Source organism: Passer domesticus, chromosome Z (genome assembly GCF_036417665.1).
Source record: "Passer domesticus isolate bPasDom1 chromosome Z, bPasDom1.hap1, whole genome shotgun sequence".
Classification (NCBI taxonomy): domain Eukaryota; kingdom Metazoa; phylum Chordata; class Aves; order Passeriformes; family Passeridae; genus Passer; species Passer domesticus.
The window spans coordinates 54,807,012-54,818,615 of NC_087512.1; the positions used below are offsets into that span (position 1 = coordinate 54,807,012).

At 38.6% G+C, this 11,604-nt stretch overlaps 1 long non-coding RNA gene across 1 annotated transcript; it reads left to right on the forward strand.

The window, feature by feature from the left end:
* The first annotated feature begins 2,343 nt into the window (after positions 1 to 2,343).
* LOC135291376 (uncharacterized) lies at positions 2,344 to 10,751 on the forward strand. The gene is made up of 3 exons (XR_010354181.1): positions 2,344 to 2,738; positions 4,915 to 4,977; positions 9,828 to 10,751. It is a non-coding gene; the product is annotated as an uncharacterized LOC135291376 (long non-coding RNA).
* The last annotated feature ends 853 nt before the right edge of the window (positions 10,752 to 11,604 follow it).

Sequence of the window (11,604 nt, forward strand, 5' to 3'; positions counted from 1 at the left end):
AAGAGCCAAATTGTGATGTAAGGATGTATTTTACATTTGGGGTCACATTTGCTTGTGAGACCAAAACATTCTGATGGTTTGAAAGGTGTGTAAAAGGACCAAGTACTTGGAAATTATAAAAAATGTAATTTAAAAATGTATGTTACAGTCCTTGAAACATTAAGGCCTTGGTAATATTTGGCATATCTAATTGATGCTGAGCTGAATACTGCTTGATGATATGCTGCTACAGTGTCACTGTTTCTATCCAACCAGTACATAAGGAGTATCTTTTTTCACTTGATTCTCTCATGTTATACCTTCAGTGATGCCTGCATACTACTTCCCCAAAACTGGGCAGAAGAAGATGTAAATATAAAAGCCTAGGGGACATAAGTATCTGTGATCTAACTTCTGTCAGTGAACCTTCATCATTTTCAAGGTCAATGCTGTGATGGTGGTCATTTTAAAGCAACTGCAGCTTGTGGAGTCACATTTGACATTTTGCAACCAGTCTCAGTTTTACAAGCCAATAAACAACCACTAAGCAGCTTTTGCAAAGGTTTTGGCAAGACCACCAGTATGTAAATGCCTACAGCTGCATTGTGAGGACAATGAGAAGAATGAGGAGGATGCTGACAAACTGCTTAAATTAATTTCTTGGATTGTTTTTTCTTGGTGCAGCAGTGTTTATGGGCTCACAAAACAAGCATTGAACAACATTTTGAAATTGTTAATTGTTAATTGTTTGAAAATTTTGCATTGATTCTTTCACATTGTCCTGGTGCACAAGAACACATTAGGCAGAATGCCCTAACCTGTTGCCTTGTGAAATCTGCCACTTTCCATTTGCAGTAGATGGTAGATCAACTGTTGTAGGCAGATAAAAATGGGATTATTATTTTTATTATTTTTAATTTCACAGCCAAATTTCAGTGGACATAATTTTCCTTGTGCTGTGTATGTATTTTTACATACTGCCTAGAAGTATAAAAAAATATCCCATAATCTGGTGTAAAGTCCAGTAGTGTGATTTCTCTGTATGCCATAAATTTTAATTATCCTTTCCTCAATTTTTTTAAATTGAAAATGCTGTTTCTAGGTACTTTCGTACTTATATCACATGGAATATGGATATGTTATTGCTGGATTAATAATGAAAATTGTAAAGTATAAGTACTGCTCATCACAGTTGATTAAAACCCAAACAAGATAACCCAAAAAGTCTTAGTAAGTGAAGTAATAGTAATCCTGATTATGAGTTGTGGCAATGAGACAGTTTTTAAAGCAGTGAAAACAGCAATTTGAAAAGCAACATTGCAAATTATCAGCTTCAAGTACCTTATTTTAATTATTTTAATATCAAATGTTAATCATACTGAGAGCAATGGAACCACTGAGAAAACAATATTAGCCCATTAAAAAGGTGTTTGAGAAGCTTTTTTCAAAAATTTTTGAAAACCAATTTTTTTGTGGGAAAGAGCTATTTTTAGGTTTTTCATAGAAGGTACTGCTGGGAGGCTCTGGGAGATAGATCTTGCCATGACAAAGCAATTCACAGTCCAATGATAGGTATTAGTTAGTTGGTATGTGCTACATGGATGAGAGTTCCACCTTCTGGAATATTTTTAATTCTAGAAGTCTTTATTAAAACATCTGTCCTTGGTAGATAAGATAATAAAAGCCATTGAAGTCTGTAGTGAGAGTTGTTTGATGATATTTTCCTTCCTGAGTGGGGAAAGAGCATGTCTTAGAAGAGATTTTCTGGGTAATTTTAGGAAATCTGATAACTGCTCTTTGGATTTTTCTATGATCCATAACCTCACAGATGTGTGAACTCCATGGCTGTATCAGAAACTTTCTTACCTTCAAGAATTATGTTCCTCTCTCTATGTCTTCCTGAGAAATTTCATTCGTTTCTGAGTTTGGCCTTGACTACTCATGTGTCTGAATAAGGGTGTGCAATACTGTGTTTGACTTATAGCTCTAGGAATGTCTGAAATAGACTCAAGACATTCACCCAATCTGCATTTTGTGCCTATGAAACAGTGCTGGTTTTGGTACCTGATCTAGTGTCTCTCCATCTGGCTCCAATTAAGGGTGGATATAGCTAAGCATGTTGTGCATTCACACCTTCATCTAACATTTAATAATTCATCATGCAAAATCTTTTCCTTCCCCTTCCCCTTCCCCTTCCCCTTCCCCTTCCCCTTCCCCTTCCTTCTTTTCCCCTCCAATTTGCCTGACACCAATACAAGCAGATAGTATGCATATTTAGAAAGGTTAAAGGGAATCCTATCCTGCAAGATGCTCAGCTGCTCATTGTTATTACTCAGCTGAATGGTTCCAGCTGGCATTCTACATGCATCACAAGGCATCATCACTGATCTTGGAATGAGCAGCAACCATTTCTTCCTTCCAGTGTCTGAGCCGTAAAAATGAGATATACTCAGAAACTGTGTCAAAGTAGATGGAATTTTCTGAGCATTCTTTGGGCCATCTGGGATAAAAAAACATATCTCTTTGGTCTTGATGACTGACAAGGATTTCTGGATTTCTTCACATTTGTTAACATTATTTTGTTCTTCTTCCTCTCTTTCTTATAATCATCAACTGCATGGAAAGAGTGTATAAAACGCAGTATATGGTCACATCAAATGAAACACACTGTATTAGTATTCAGAAATACCTATCTTAACAAAATCTTACCCAGGCCAACTCATCACTGTGGCTTGACACTGGAAAGAAACAGCATGCAGGTAAGTAGAAGAGTCTATCCTAGTAGGGTGCTAAGCTGTAGGGGATACTAAGTTAAGGATTGTCAACAAATATGCACGGTACAGGTACTTGCTTTTCTTGTAAATAGAAGCTAAAAAAGTTTCAAACAAGAACACTTATTATTCTGCTCCTTCACTTTGCCTTGAGCAATTTGGCATGAACACAGTGGAAATCTGAGATTCTGCTCAGAGAAATGTAGGAAAATAATTCTTGCAGATCATCAGAACTTGACTGAACATGATTTAAAAATCTGCACTGACAGTACCTTTTGAACTAGAACCAACCAAATAACTTTTGGAAGTCACTTCTAACTTACGAGGTTCTGCGATTCTGCTAAGAAATATATCACATGCATGCTGTCTTGCATGAAGGCATAGCATTTGAGTTAGCCAAATCCTAAGGGGTAGGGAAACTCCTAGGGTAATATATTAGTTGTGTGATTTTTTTTCCCCCCTAGGGCTTGACAGGACTATGTGCAGGTATTAAAGGAAGTCAAGTCATAGATTGAATTTGGCATGTCAGTGTGTAGTTCCCCACAAGATTTTGTAACCTTAAGATTGAAGTATGAAAATAAGGGAAGTTTGGCCTCTGAACATGGGATTTGTAGAATCATGAAGCTAAAAAAGGGAGGGATTGGTAATTATATAGAAGAGTTTTGGGGATTGAGCAGGGCCCTCTGGACACTGCAGTCAAGACAAATAGGAGGTTTGGTGCCTGGTCTGAGAACCACACGCAGATTTAAGTTTAGGATTACCTTGTGATCACTGATAGCAGCAGGATCTGGTTATTTTGATAAACTGATGTTCCTGGAATCTGAACAATCAAGAAAGGTGCTGTTCTTGATTGTTTGGCTGTTTAGTGTGGGATGTAACTGAAGGACAGCTAATTCCAGGTGAAGTTATATATCAGCAGTATTTGAGATCCACTTTCCTTACTAAGTTTGTACAAGATACAGATTGTTCACTTCAGTAGTTGATATGTTAAGGCTTTTTTCTGGTTGTATTTAAGGCTATTATTACTGATCAAATAGAAAATTTTCATCAATTAATTCTATTAATTAATTGTAAATTAATTATCAATTAAAATTATATAACTAATATTGCAAAGATGCAACTTGGAGAACAGTGAAAGATACTATGTTAACTTGACAGTGATTAAGGGTGAAGGGATATGGGAGAGGAGAGATTTTCTCACTTTTTACTTTTCTTAACAGTTAAATTAAAAGAATTAGTTTTCCTCCTTTGTGATCTGGTGTCCTTTCCCTGTCTTGCTTGCCACTTTCTCCTTCCCCATGCCCTGCTCCCAGCACAAAATATATTCACAATGCTACCCTACAATGTATGGAAATGTGGGTGGTTTCTTGTTATTTCCTTTTTTCCCCCCTCTATCTGCCTCCCACTCCCCCAACTGTAATCTTTCTGTCTTATCCCATGCATCTTTTTTTTTTTCTTTAATGAGGCATTCTTCAGCTCCATGAAAATTCTATGATACTCAAGAAAGAATATGGAAACTTGATTCTAACTACAAGAATTGCTTGGACTACTGCACATAAGGGAATGAAATATTAAGGCTGACAATGTTAACACAAAGACAGCAATACAGCATTATTTCAGGCATTAAATTACATTTCAATTTACTTGTGTCACTTCATGACTGAATACATTTTGAATTTGCAAGACTAAAATAATAAGACACAGAAACAGGCAGGAGGCTCCACTCCCATCCTTTCAGTCCTGTGGTGGACACTCATCAGCATTTCATGTGGAGCCTTACAAGTCATACAGTGTTCACAAAATTGAATTACCTCTCAAATTACTATTTTGTCCATTTTAATGTTTTCCACTCCCTTCAGAAGCTGTTCTCTAAAACTATACCACTTGCCTAATCAGGTTTCCTTATCATCACAGCTGTCTTCAAAATAAAATGCATTAAATGTGCATCCCTTCATCTATTTACAGAAATTAACATAAAGAGTGCTTCAAGTATATTCTGAATGATAGGCTTTTTGCCATGGCCAAGTGAAAGAATATTCCCTGGCCAATCAGAGATTGCTTTGCTGTCCATTACCATTGGTCAGTATGATGTAATTTGGCTTTCTTTAACAAGATGGTATCATCTTCACATTCCCTTTGGAATAATGAGTTTATCTCTTTGCAGAATCAAGACCTTCAGATGAAAGCAGCCCTAACAGACTTTCTGGATGTACTTCTTCTTCTCAATGTAAGTCTAACTGTGAAAATTTAAATAAACTTTATAAATTTTTTATAGGACTCCTGCTGACCCAAAACACAAGGTCAAAGTTAGCATGTGCTAATTATGCAAATCCAGCATTCACAGCAGGTATTGGTGGGACATTCCTGGCTATGAACAAATCTACATTTATGCTGTAACTTCTCTGTGGGGCTGAGTGACTGGTTACACATCTTAGGTAGCTGAGTGTAGCCTGTTTTAGTGATTACCTGCTTTCATGCAAACCCATAAATAATTTAGATTTTAGGGTGAGAGTCCTTTTAAAAACATAAATCCATTTAAAATCCATTAAAACTATAACAACTATGGAGAGATGTGGAAAAACACTTGAAGGTCAGCCTTTTTCTGGTGCTATGATCTACTTATCTATTTCTATAATTTTCATGTTTATAAATGCAAGACTATTTATGAATAATAATGATGAGAGTAATGGAAGTTAATTATGTCATTGCAGGTGGTGTTCATTTGAACTGCTGCCTACGATAGTGCAAGCTATGCAGTACTGCTGGCTTTTAGAGAAGCAGACTACCACACTAATAGTGTAGAATGAGCTATTGGCTTACGATCTTTTCTTCCATTTAAATGTAATTTATTAACATCTGTTAAACAGAGCAGTAACTAAAAATTACATTGCTACTGCTGACCTGTAGGAGCTCCAATTTCTGCTAAGCACTTGTGTCACCAGCAATATGTGGAGGACAACTTTTTGTCACAGTTGGTGAGTGAGCCCATCAGGGGATAGAGATGGGCTGGCAGGAGATTTGTTTGGAGGCTGCTTGGGGCAGGGTGATTGAGAAATAGAGTTCTCGATATTTGGTGAAATCAGGAGGAGCGTCAGTACAAATTTTACATTCCAGAGGGCAGCCTTTGGCCTATTTAGGAGACCTATTCAGAGAGTTCCTTGGGAAGTAGCCCTTAAAAATGAAGGCACCAGGAAAGGTGGATGTGCTTCAAAGCAGAGATCAAGAGGGCACAGGAACAGACTGTCCCTGTTGCCAAAAGATGCGTCAGTGAGGAAAATGAGCAGCCTGGATGGGCAATGAGGTTTTTGAAGGAACTTAGGAATAAAAAGAGGATGTATTATCTTTGGAAGGAGGGTCAGGTCTCTCAGGAAGTATTTAAGAAGGTATGTAGGAAAAAATTAGGGAGGCCAAAGCTCAGTTTGAACTTAATTTGGCAACCTTTGTAAAGGATAATAGAAAATGTTTTTACAAATATATTAATGGCAAAAGGAAGGGTAAACCAACATTTGTTCTTTACTGGATGAGGGAGGGAACTTAGTAACTGCAGATGAGGAGAAGGCAGAAGTGCTTAACTCCTTCTTTGCCTCAGTGTTTAGTGTGAAGTCTACTTGTCCTCAGGACAACTGTCCTTCTGGGTTGGCAGATGGTGTCAGGGAGCAGAATGGTCCACCTCTTATCCAAGAGGAGGCAGTCAGAGAACTGTTGAGCCACTTGGATATTCATAAATCTATGGAAACAGATGGGATCCATCCAGGGTGATGAGGGAGCTGGCAGATGAGCTTGTGAAGCCACTCTCCATCATTTACCAACAATCTTGGCTCACTGGTGAGGTTCCAGATGACTGGAAGCTGGCCAATGTGATGCCTGTCCATAAAAAAAGGTGGCAAGGAGGATCCTGGTAATTATAGGCCAGTTAGCCTGACCTCAGTATCAGGTAAGGTTATGGAAGAGTTTATATTGAGTGTCATCACACAGAATTTACAGGATGGCAAGGGTACCCAGCCAGCACAGGTTTAGGAGGGGTAGGTGGTGTTTTACTAACCTGATCTCCTTTTATGACCAAGTGGCCTGCCTGCTGGATGCAGGAAGGGCTGTGGATGTTCTGTACCTGGACTTCAACAAGCACATACATGTCTCCCACAACACACTCCTGGAAAAGCTGCAGTCCATGGCTTGGACAGGAGCACTCTTTGCTGGTTCAGAACTGGCTGGATGGCTGGGCCCAGAGTAGTGGTGAATGGTGCTGCATCCAGCTGGCAGCCAGTCACCAGTGGTGTCCCTCAGGGCTCTGTGCTGGGGCCAGTTCTGTTTAATATTTTTATTGATGGCATGGATGAGGGTATTGAGTCTTTCACTAGTAAATTTGCAGACAACACTAAGCTGGGAGCATGTGTCGATCTGTTGAAGAGTAGGAGGGCTCTGCAGAGAGACTTGGAACAGTTGGATGGATGGGCAGAGTCCAATAGGATGAAGTTTAGTAAGTCCAAGTCCTGCATTTTGGCCACAATAACCCCCTGCAGCATTACAGGCTGGGCATGGTGTGGCTGGACAGTGCCCAGGTGGAAAAGGACCTGGGGGTACTGCTCAACAGCCAGCTGAACATGAGCCAGCAGTATGCCCTGGTGGCTAAAAAGGCCAATGGCATCCTGGTCTGGATCAGGAACAGTGTGGCCAGCAGGAGCAGGGAGGTCATCCTACTGCTGTACTCAGCACTGGTGAGGCTTGAGTGCTGTGTCCAGTTCTGGGCCCCTCAGTTTAGGAAGAACCTCAAGACGCTTGAACTCATCCAGAGGAGGGCAACAAGGCTGGTGAGGGACTTTGAACACAGGCCCTGTGAGGAACAGCTGAGGGAGCTGTGTGTTTAGCCTGGGGTGTTTAGCCTGGAGTGTTTAGCCTAGAGAAAAGGAGACTCAGGGGTGACCTTGTCACTCTCTACAACTTCCTGAAAGGTCGTTGTAGCTAGGTGGGGTTGGTCTCTCTCCACGCAGCAACTGGCAGAACCAGAGGTCACAGTCTCAAGCTTCATCAAGGGAAATATAGGTTGGATATTAGGAAGAAGTTTTCTACACAAAGGGGGTGATAAAGTTCTGAAATGGTCTGCCTGGGGAGGTGGTGGAGTCACCATCCCTGGATGTATTTAAGAAAAGACTGGATGTGGCACTCAGTGCCATGGTCTAGTTGAGGTATTAGGGCATGGGTTGGACTTGATGATCTTGAAGGTCTCTTCCAGCCTAGTGATTCTGTGATTCTATGATTCAATGGTTAGAAAGTTAAGGTTGCATAGATGAATAAAGGACAACAGAGCACAGCCTCAAAAAAGAAGCAAATAAATTATTTGAATGAATGTGGAACTCACTTTATTTTTTCAGAAATGTTGATCTATTGTCTGACAATTGGCTTGTCAGAAGAAACTTTTCAGCAACCTTCTTTGTTTTTGTCATCTCTGGATTTTGCATGGTTATAAGGTAGTCCTCTAATTCATATTCTATAGACTCTAATGTCTCTATTTCATAGCAACCCAACTTTGAAGTAGCATCCCAACTATACCAACACACTTATATTCCTTTACCTTTCAAGTGGTCAGATTAGCTTTGAGCACCTTTTCTTCTTCCTCCGTGCAAAAACTGTCATGTTCCTTATCCTTCCAAAAAGTGCTTAAGAGTGCCAAAATGGCTTGAAAAGAATATGGTTGGGGTTTTTTTGTGCTCTTCCCCACTCCACAGGGGGATATCCAGCACATAGGAACAGTTAATGGTTGCATATCAGATAGGCTTAGAACCTGAGACTAGGTGTGAGTCTATGTGCACAATTTGTCCTTTAATTCATGCACATCTTATAATGTCCCATTTTGATACCCATCTGAATATTTTTTCTAAATAATTTCATAGCATAGCCTGTCAAATTTTCTGCAGTATTAATCACTTTTTCTTGCTGATTTCTTTTGCAGTGTATCTACACTGTTGTGGAGTTTTAAGTAAAGAAGACATATCTGAATATTTTCAAAAACTTGTAAAGTTTCAGGTTTCTTCAAACTAACTTATTTTTCATCACCATAAAAGATTATGTCATGGGTATGGTTCTTCTTGCAAACTCAACATCCTCAGCAGTTACTGATATGCAACTGTTCCGTATGTGTTGCAAGGACCAAATAGCCAGTAATAAGCCATATTTCATGTCAGCCAGAGAACTTAACAAGTGTGTAAAGCATATACCTAATATCTATCCCATGGGCCAAGAAATGCAGGTACAAAACTTGCTACTGTTGAAGTCAAACTGGGCATATGTTTTGCAAATGGCTATAAAAGAATGGACAATGTTAAAAGAGTTGTATTCATGAGTCATATCTTTTGAGTAGGGCACCCCAAATATTTAAAAAATAACTATGCTACTGGCAGAAAAAGCCCACTTAGCATGTGCAGAAAAATCCACATGCCTCTTGGGAATGTCAAGTATTGTTTAGAAGATAGAGCTATAAAATATCTGCAATCTTTTTTGAAATCACAGCATTTTAGATAAGAATCACGTAAACCTTTATAATCCCTTAAACCTAATTGGGGTAATTATAACTACATTAGAAACTACTCCAATACATTATTAAAAGTAGTTAGATGATGTTCATGATCCTTCAACAACTGGGAAAGTTTTGTTTTCAATAGTGAGGAAGAAAAGGTACATGCGAAAGAAACCAGTTTTGTTGCTATCTTTCTCCTTGGTGTCTTAAGTGACAATGAAAAATTCACAAAAAAAGTTGTTTCCTGTCATCCTAAATTAGACTTGGAAAGTTTTATTTCATCCAATATTCATTACTTGTTCATTTATCTGGTAGCTCTATGAATTTGTATTATTAAAGCATGGAAAAATGGGAACTATTTAAGGTTTGAGAATTAATAAAAGTATTAACAACCTGTGAGGTGCAAGAATGCACAAATAACACTTACTAATAGAGAGGGAACTATTCTAGTAAAGTGACTTTACCAGTGCACCATACTGTTTTTATTAGTAACTCTAGCCATCTCTTTTTCTATTTATAACTAAACACTGAGAGGAAAAAATGACACATTTTTGAAATCTTAACAGCCCGTAACACTGGTTTTCTGGTCTCAAGAGATGCAACCTGATGCAACCTGATACAACCTGATGCTCCTAAGCCATGTTTCAGCTCCCAGCCTGTCTGTGTGTGTACTACTGTCACTGGCATGAGATACTTCCACTTGCCATTGAGACGAGCATTTACAATGACAGAGGTGTTCAACAGTGTGAAAACTTGAGATTTGTTCTTGAAATTTCCTTTATAAAGAATTGTATTGAATTATTGTTCTCCACTGCTTCAGAATGTGGGTACATTTCTATCAGTCTCTGAAAATTTGCATGTCATAACACTGATATAACCAGTAGTTTTGTCCCTGGAATGACTGTAGAAGTACTACTTATAATGAGTTGAAAATAAATATAGCAAAGAGACAGTTTGCAAGAGATCTAAATTAGGACTTCAGTGCAACAAGAAGAGTGCATGGAGATTCATGAATTCTTTAGAGAACCATGTTACTCCATCTGTGCACAGCTGGGAATGAAATCCGTGTAAAGCTGCTTTTACTTCTTTTAGCTCCTTTGGTGGTTTTTGCAAAACTCTCATTCTTCATCTATATCAAGTTATATCAGCTGACATTCACCTAAGAATACTTCTGATCTAGAAAACTGTTACTGTGTTGAAGTCTAAGTATTTTTCAGTTTGTCACAGTTTTCTTCCTGTTGTAAACATGCACCAGTGCAATTTAGTTTCCAGTTCATTGGGTCAAAAGCCAATCTTGTTAATGTATATTACTTGCAGTTTGTGGGTAAACAGTAGTCAGAAATTTTCTTTTCACTTTTATATCAGTCAAAATTAAATTACTAGAGAGATTACACTTTTCTGCAACTTTTCTTGGTCACAGTAATTTTGCTTACAGATTGTTTTCTCCTTCTTTCAAATCTAATTTAAATTAATAGCTTCAAATTATAAACAAATAAATTCCATGCAGAAATGTAATTAACGCTTTGAGATACCTGTTAGTATCTTATATGTACAAGATCAGTTACATTTTAAATTATGAAAGGTTTAAATAATACAAAGATTTAGGGAAGTAAACTTGTGAAAAAACTAATTTAAAGAAAAAAGTTTGCTTTCCCTAATAACATGCACTGTAGGATGTAAGTTTAGGCCTGTGAATCTGGGCATATTTATACAGGCATTCTGAGCTGGAAAAGTTTTTGTTAAAAGAATGGGGATAACAGCTTTAAAATTTCAGCTTTGCTTCAGAGCTTCAGCCTTAGTAATACTGCAAGAATCCAAAGATCAAAAGAACCAATGTTGTGTGGATTGGACATTCAGCTGACATAAATCAGCTCTGATCTGTTTAAAACAATGAGACTAATGAGCTACACCAGCTATGGATGTGGCCTAATGTTTTTAATGCCATAGAACAAGTAACTCTGTGCAACATTCTAAACTGTATCCAGTGATGGCGTGCTTGTCTGCAGGGCAAGAGCTTTCCTGCTGCGCAGGCTGGTTTGTAAGCAGAGAAAGCAAGCTCCAAGCTGGGAACAGGCAGAGTAGTCTCCTGTCCCGGTAATGATCTGGACTCAACATGGTTTCCAGCTGATGTGGGCAAACAACAGCTGTATTGTTGTGGTTTTTTCCTCATCCTGTTCACTGTCTGTGCCTGAGTAGGGTCTGGCAAAAGGGGCAGGGGAAAGACCACTGCCAGCTTGATAGAAATTCACAATGGCCATCATAATGTCCTAAGATCCACGAAGGAAAAATGTTGATGTCTTTATGGATCAGCTTGTTATCTTCCCTTGACCCATTCCCCCTTCC